This window comes from Schistocerca americana, chromosome 1 (assembly GCF_021461395.2).
Source record: "Schistocerca americana isolate TAMUIC-IGC-003095 chromosome 1, iqSchAmer2.1, whole genome shotgun sequence".
Taxonomy (NCBI): Eukaryota; Metazoa; Arthropoda; class Insecta; order Orthoptera; family Acrididae; genus Schistocerca; species Schistocerca americana.
In genome coordinates this window covers 256849686-256858164 of record NC_060119.1, presented here as the reverse complement: position 1 = coordinate 256858164, position 8479 = coordinate 256849686, and positions in this window count along the sequence as shown.

Sequence of the window (8479 nt, the reverse complement as noted above, 5' to 3'; positions counted from 1 at the left end):
TCGGTGCTTTATTTTTTAATATTAATATAGGCGATAAAGAAGTTGAGTCATTAGGAAGTTCATTCAGAATGTTCTGAAAAATATGAAGATACTGATCCCACGTTCTGTGATTCTGATGACAAAGTCGACACAATTTATTGATTTCCTTCATCCATCTCTCTGAAGCGTTAGATTGAGGGTGAAAAAGTGAAATGAAAATTGGTTTAATCTTACGACGCCGTAGAGTACGAAGCCAAATTTTAGAGCGAAACTGTGATCCATTATCTGATATAACCTTCTTTAAGAAAATGTTTGATGAAAGCATTAGATACTGAACGAGCTGTTGCTTTGCGTAAAGGTGTAAAACACACATATTTTGATGTCAATTCCACTGCTACGAAAATGTACGCAAAACCATTAGTAGAACGAACCACTGGACCGAACAAATCGACTGCAGGCATGTCCTTTAATTTCGCTGGAATGATAGGAAACAACGGTGCTCTGTGAGAAATAGTTGGCGGCTTAGCCTTTTGACATAATTTGCGTTTGGCAAGAACAAATCGAATACGTTTTTCCATATTACTGATGTAGCAATTTTCTCTTAATTTATGAAAGCATTTTCTGGGACCAAAGTGTGCATAACTGAAATGTGTGTACCAAATCAATTTATTAGCCCACTCATCAGGAATACAAACTAACCAAACAGAGTTGTCGACCGATGTTCGTTTAAAAAGAATATCATTGCGAACTAAATAATACTGTCTGATCGCTACGCTTTCCTTTCTCCTCCACTTCTCCTTAATGTCCTTTCAGATTGGATCCTTATTTTGCTCCTTAGCGATGTTCTGGAGCGAAGACGAAATAAAGTTCTCAAACGCAACACCTTGAATATACATCAAACAATAATTATTTTCATTGCTGTCCTCTTCAGCACTTTGTTTCAAACCCATAGGTGCATGTGATAAGGCATCAGCAACAATACTTGAAGAACCCTGTATGTAAACAATACTAAAATCAAATTCCTGTAGATACAGCGCCCATCGTGACAATCTTCCATGTGTTAATTTTGTTGACATAAGAAATTCCAGAGCTCGATGATCGGTGTAAACCTTAGTATGTCTGCCAAACAGAAATGTCCGAAATTTTGTGAAAGCCCATACAACAGCCAAGGCTTCAAGTTCCGTAATCGAATAATTCTTTTCTGATTTAGAGAGAACACGACTTCCAAATGCAATAGTTTTCTGTACTACAACGCCGTTTTCTTCTATCTCTTGAAATAAATGTGCACCTAGGCCTTTGTATGATGAGTCCGTCGCCAAACAAAAATCTTTAGATATATCCGGATGTGAAAGAAGTGGAGCAGCAACTAAAGCATCACGAAGTTGTTCAAATTCTGACTGAGCTTCCTCATACCAACACCAATTAGAATTCTTTCCAGATAGTTCACATAAACGAGGTGTGGCCAAATTGTCCAATCTAAAAAAGCGTCTAAGAAAATTACAGACACCAAGGAAACTACGAACACCACGTTTTGTGGTAGGAACAGCATAATTACGAATAACATCTAGTTTCTCTGGATCAGGAAAAATACCTTCTGTAGAAATAATATGACCAAGAAATTTCACCTGAGAACGACCAAATTCAGATTTTTTCAAGTTCACTGTAATGCCAACTCTTGCAAAAATACGTAATAATGAATCCAAAATTTTGTTATGCTCACTCCAAGAACGTTTAGCAATAAGAATATCGTCAACATATGAAGTAATATTGTCACGAAGATAAACAGGTAAAATTTCGTTTAAACTACGAATGAATGCTGCAGAAGATACAGTAAGTCCAGATGGTAATTTCCGAAATCACTTTTGGGTAAAATAGTCATATCCGGTTATTGTTTACTGACTCTCTAGATAGATTGATAGTTGAAGAGTTATTCTGATAGATACAAAGAATAGTAAAAGAGTAGGCAGCGGTGCAGAAAACTAAAAGGGAAATAGCACCACTACAGCTCGGGGCCCTATGCACGCTACGGCACATATTCACTTAGTGTAGCGAATCCCCTGAGGACTTTAATAGCCGCACATAATTTTCAGTTTGTGACTTAGTGGCAAATTTGACGGGAGTGCGTACATGAATTGATCTAACCATGAACATGTATGTATGTGATTCTTAGAATTGCGAAAGATCTTAAATTTCCGAACAGTCAAAAAGTGTTTATAGTCAAAGTCTTCGCCTCGTGGCGACAAAGACCTACCGCGTCTGTCCCAGTCCCAATGTCGAGTATTGTCAAGTTCGCGCGCCTGGCGCTCTCTTGTTGCATCCCGTAAATGAAACAAATTACTTTCTTCAAACCCCTCTGCTATCTGTGATTCTAAATTTCTTTTGCTGTCTTTTCCTACGATTTCGCCTACAATATGTTTGACTTGCTTTTGTAATGCTTCAAATTCCCTTTTAACCCTTTGTTGCCTGACGGTACTTAAAAGTACCAGTAAGTTTTGACTTTCATTATTTTCTCCTGGTGCAGTTTCGTGATCTGAGAGCCTGTCGGTACGTAACAGTAACTCTGCTCTACTGTTTCATAGATGTTATTGTGCAATACATAGACCTCTCTGGCGGTCAGAGCTTGAAATTGTTTTTCGCGCGCTGCTGTGAAAGCAGAAGATTGTATGTGCTTGTTTCCATGGTGTTGCCTGAATTTGTGCGCAATTTATTGAAACTTCCGTTGAGTTTTTCATTGTACGTACTTACCTTCTTTGTTTTTTTATAATAGTTTGAAGAATTACGTTACATGTGAATGAGATAAAGTGGAAAATATAAGGCGGACTTATTAGTACCGTCAGGTTGTGTGAACACTTTATTGTAGCAACAATGCATTACCTCTCACTAGTTGTTCTGTCCACTTTTTCTCACACAGAAATCGGTAAATACATTTGCCTTTGGAACAATTAGAACAAACAGGAAAGGTTTGCCAGGGAATTTACCTAAAGAAAAATGTCTAAATCAAATCACAGAGAGTCATCTTTAGACCTAACAGTATTTCAATGGAAGGAAAATAAAGTAGTGTATTTTGCGTCAAACTTCCATGGCACTGAACAGAGCGTAGTGACAAAAAATCAGAAAGATGGAACTAAGATGACTATACCATGTCCAGTTATTGTATGTGATTACAATAAAGACATGGGTGGTGTGGATCATGCAGACAGATTACGTTCAACTTATGGTTTTGACAAGCGATGAATGAAATGGTGGCACCGTCTCTTCTGTGGAGCAATAGAAATTGCTTTTGTCAATGCTTACGTCATTTTCAGTGATCTACATGGGGCACTGCCACTGCTGAAATTCAGGCGTGCTGTGGCACTAGGGCTAATGAATGAACAGCAAGTGCCAAATCTCAAAAAGAGAAACTCTGGTAAAGATGAAATAACTCTCCCAAAGAGAACGAAGGATAACTTTTCTGTTCCGAAGGATGTACGTCTTGGCAACCGAGGAAACCATTTTGTAGTGTTCAGTTGTAAAATAGGACGATGCGAAATGTGTGCGAAAAATAAAATTCAGTCGAGACCACATTCACAATGTAGTACATGTAAAGTGTATTTGTGCTGCAATGAAAAAAAGAACTGTTTCCTACAATTTCATGAGGTATCACTAAATATGTGATATGTATACACTGTCAAAAATGTATAGCTAAGTAAAATTCAGAAATATCATATTTCTGTTATTTAATTTACTAATGTAAAAATATTTAATATTTATGTGGAATAAAATACAAGTTATAAAAATTGGAGCATTTTTCTGCACATGTTGTGATTCTGTCCATGGAGTCTGACGGTACTTCTGAGTACCAGGAGAGAAAAAAGTTGAGCAAAATAAAATAAAATTTTACAAAAAATCCTACCTTCATTTGAGGCCACAATAGCATAAATTCCGCAAAGAAAATGTTAAAAAGCAAATTTTTTCTTATGTCAGGAAACAAAGGGTTAATGCGTTCATTAAATTTTCTCTGATTTTCAACATGCTTATTTATGTTCTGGTACTCTTCGGTTTCTGCAAATGGTAATGGAGCTGTATCATCTGAATCTCTATCCCCATTTAAACTAAGACTTGTCAATTTATCTGAAATCTCCTCAACTCTTTCCAATAAATCACCTATTTGTTCTTTCTGTTTATTTACGTCTTCTGTAAGTGTCGCGACTCGGGTTTCGGTATTGTCACATTTAGTAGTTAACTGTTCATACTGTTGCGTTAAGTTATTTATTCTGTCATTTGGTACGGATTCCTCGATTCTTTCAAGTATTTCTTCGTTATCGTGTGCACGTTGTAAATTTAACTCTGAAAATTTTTGTACTATCACGCGATCTTTTTCTTCCTGTTCTCTGTCTTGTTCCTCTTGTCTAATTTCTGATGAAATTAAACTATTATTGTGAGCATTCAAAATCGGTTGTACTTCTTCTCTAATTTCTTTCTTTGATTCATCTTTCATGTTTTTGAAACATGTCCCTATTCGTGAGCCTAACTGTGTTTCCATTGTTTCCATCTCGGTTTTAATTGTTCCTATTTGTGAGCCTAACCGTATTGTCAAAGTTTCCATCTTAGTGTCAATTCTTCCTATTTGTGATCCCAGTGAGTCCTACCGTGTTTCCATTGTTCCCATCTCTCTTTTTAATTCAGATCCCAAATTTAATATTACACCCATCAACTGCTCCATATTAACTGGTTCAAAATTCTTTTCGCCCCTAACATTTCCCACAAAACCAGCTTCCTTCGTCATAGCTGTAAAGCTATCTGTGTTCGATACTGTTCCAGAATCTTCTGTCATTAATCTCGAATTCTGAAAATTTTTTAATTGTGAAAAGTTTTGAATTGGTTCCGGACTATTTTCCCGACTTATTAAATTGTTTTCAACTTCATTATTCATCATATTGTTCTCCTGTGTTGGCGAGTTCGCCATGTCAACAGTTTCGTCATTCTGACTATCCATCATTTTTGCCTTTTTCATCGATCGCGTAATCATTTACAAAACATACAAAACTCGTCACTATATGAAAATTACACACAATGAGACTTTATCTCCAACAATATCATTCACACGAAATGCTTCCCTCAAACACGATTAACGAACAATTGAAATAATTGCACTAAATTGTCAAACCCGTAGACAAGACAACAAAAATTAAATTCTGCAAAAAGAAAAAAAAAATACCATTAGAAGAATGACAATTACCAAAACTATACATGCAATATAGACTACAATTACTGAACTACAAATTACTACAACAATACTACTGTCTGCTATTTTTACAATCAGAAGAATTCCAAGGTACGATTCGAAGCAGCGGCCGCCACGTGCATGGGGGCTTAATTAAATAGTTTTTAATTTTTTTGTAGTTGTCTGTCCGATTACGCAGTCTCGTAAACGGTTCGCCCTGACTAGTTTTAGTACGCAATCTGACTGCATAGAATAACAACAAAGAATGAAAGAAAATTTCCGTTAACACAATTAATTAATTAAGTCCCCAGCAACTATAAAACCTACGAAACCAAAACACAAGTGTAATTGTTCTGTGTGTGGAAGTGTGATTCAACGTACACATCTGGCACGGTTCTTCTTCAATAAGACAAGAAATTTTAAATACCATTTATACTGAAGTAATTAAAAAAAATAGAAATACTATTATTGCGCAAGAAAACCAGAATTACACTCTAATACAAGAACACAAGCCAGATGCTTTGTTGACTGAACCTGTAATGACGCATTATTTAAGACATTGAAATAATAAAAAGAAAAGGGAATTTTTTTACCTTCATATATATTGACGAAAAGCACTCTGATCATTACAATATCTCCATTCGAACAACATCTGCTGTCTAGCCCATCAAAACTGCATAAAACATGGAACAAGCACTCCCTACTACAACATCTCAACACCGACTGACTCCTACTACTCCACAAGCACTGACTACTGCCACATCTCAAGCACTGCCAGTGGAGGCGGCGGAATAAAACTCTTTGGCGCAATCTCTCGCGCTGTGGCTCAGTGGAGCCACCTTTCAACTGTAAACGAAATTTTGCTGTGGGCCAAAAGGCATTTGATTAACTGGCTTTGCACAAGAAGCTTTCCCTTTAATGTTTAGTATATATTGTATCGTTATGCTAAGTTTTATTGTAAGTTTTTTGATGTAAACCTATGGGCGGTCTGCTTAATGTTTTGAAGAAATTTATTTAGAAACTGTTTTAATTATTTTAATTGACTGTTTTTAAGTATTATTTAATTTAAAATTTTTAAAAAGGCTGATATTGTTAAGGTCTTATTTCTTGAATTTGTTTGTTATTATTATTATTGTCAATCAACAGCTGCCTCTTTCACCATTTTGAACGAATTCATCCTTGTAATGGCAAATTAAATTCAAGTTTACCTAACTGTTTTTCAAATGGGACCTGTTGTTACCTCCCCTATCCCCCAAAAAGGTATAAAAGTAAATGTTCTTCTCCAAGAATAAATGATGACAGCTAAAGCGGCCTAGTCCTTTCATGTATGTAATTTCCCTGATTCTGGTAATTCCGGATTTCAGCGAAAGTGTTGCCAGTGCAGGATTTTGTGCACGAACATGCTTCCCGATTACGTTCTGAGTGGCCACATCGTTAGCTCGAATTGTCCAGAATCTTCTTCAAACCAATAGCGAACGATTATGGCTCGATGACTTGTCGCATTGTCATCCGTAAAAATTCCACTGTTGTTTGGGTAATGAAGTTCGGATGGACTCCAAGTAGCCAAAGATGACCATATCCAGTCACTGATCGGTTCAGTCGGACCAGAGGACCCAGTCTACTCCAAGTAAACGAAGCCCAGACCATTATGAAGCCACCACCAGCTTACACAGTGCCTTGCTGGCATCATCGATCTATCGCTTCAGAGGGTCTGCGCCACACTGGAAACCTCCCATTTGCTCTTACAAACTGAAATCGGGACTCATCTGACGAGACCACAGTTTTCCAGTCGCCTAGGGTATAACGGATGTGGTCACGAGCCCAGGAAAGGCGCTACAGGCGATGTTGTATTAGCAAGGAGACTCGCGTCAGTTGTCTGCTGCCTTAAGCTCATTAACGCCAAATTTCGCGGCACTGTGCTAACGCATACGTTCGTCGTACGTGCCACATTGCTTTCTGAAGGTATGTCACGCAGTTACTTGTCTGTTATCATTGTCAGCTCCACGCAAACGCCGCTGCACTCGGTCGTTGAGTGAAGGCTGCCGGCCAGTGTGTTGTCCGTGGTGAGAGGCAATGCCTTAAATTTGCTATTCTCGGCACTCTCTTGACACCGTGGATCCCCAAACATTGAATTCCTTAACGATTTCCGAAACAGAATATTCCATGCATCTAGCTCCAATTGCCATTGCCCGTTCAGAGTATGTTAATTGGCGTCGTGGGGCCATAATCGCGGCGTAAACCCTTTCACATGAATCAACTGAGTGCCAATGACAGCTCTGCCCGTGCGTTGTCCTTTAATGACATGTGTACGCGAAACTATTACCACCTGCATATGTTCATATCGCTATCCCATGACTTTCGTCACCTCAGTGCAGTACTACAGTGTGCTACATGTAGGGTCCTAAATTTCTAGATTCGATTATCGTAAGTTCTATATTGGTCGATCACAGAGAATTATGGCAGCTTACGTGACGCAAATGCGGGTAACTGCTGATAACTTATTTCTGACTCATAGTTCGTTGCGCATGCGTAGACTGGAGGTCACTGCTACATAACACAGTCTCATATCAGCCATCTAGGAAAAAAGCGTGAAAACTAAACCTGCCGGAAGACTCTGACGACAATAAACATGCTGTACGACATTGGCTCTTGATTTTAAATGGACAAACTGTGGCTGTCCCACACTTTAACCAACTCTCTTAATCGCTTATTTTACTTCAGTGTTTCAATGTCTTCTAAATTAATAGCTCGTAAATTTTAGCGTACACGTATCTGTACTACTGTCCTGCGTTTCTTCTTGCGTAAAGGCCTCCGCTTCGATTATTCCTTTATTATTTCACTGTGTTTCTTTTCCGGTCTTCAGACTACTTTTTGACATTTCTTTTTCGTCCAGCCTTGGAATCCTTCCAGTTTTAAAGCTTATTCCTTACGTCTCTCTTTCCAATACTACTTCTAACCTCTTGAATCCATATAGTTGTTAATGTCCCTTCCCTGATGCACCTGAAGACTTGCTTGATGAGTCTATTGCAGTCGGTCTTCATTTGGATCGATTCAGTCGTAGTGCGATTGAAACGTATATTTTAATTGTTCTCAAGTGAGATTGACGTCCTGCCTTCTCTTTACATTTATTCGCTGTTTAACGTTATTTATTGTACCAAGCTTTCACTGTATGGGATAATTTTAACTGCGCAAGTTGTCACCAGTTCGCTTCGGTTGTTGTATCTTCGGCAACACTGTTCACCAACATATTATCTTAGTCGGCGATAGTCGTTGTCTCATAATGGAATTGTAAGGAGA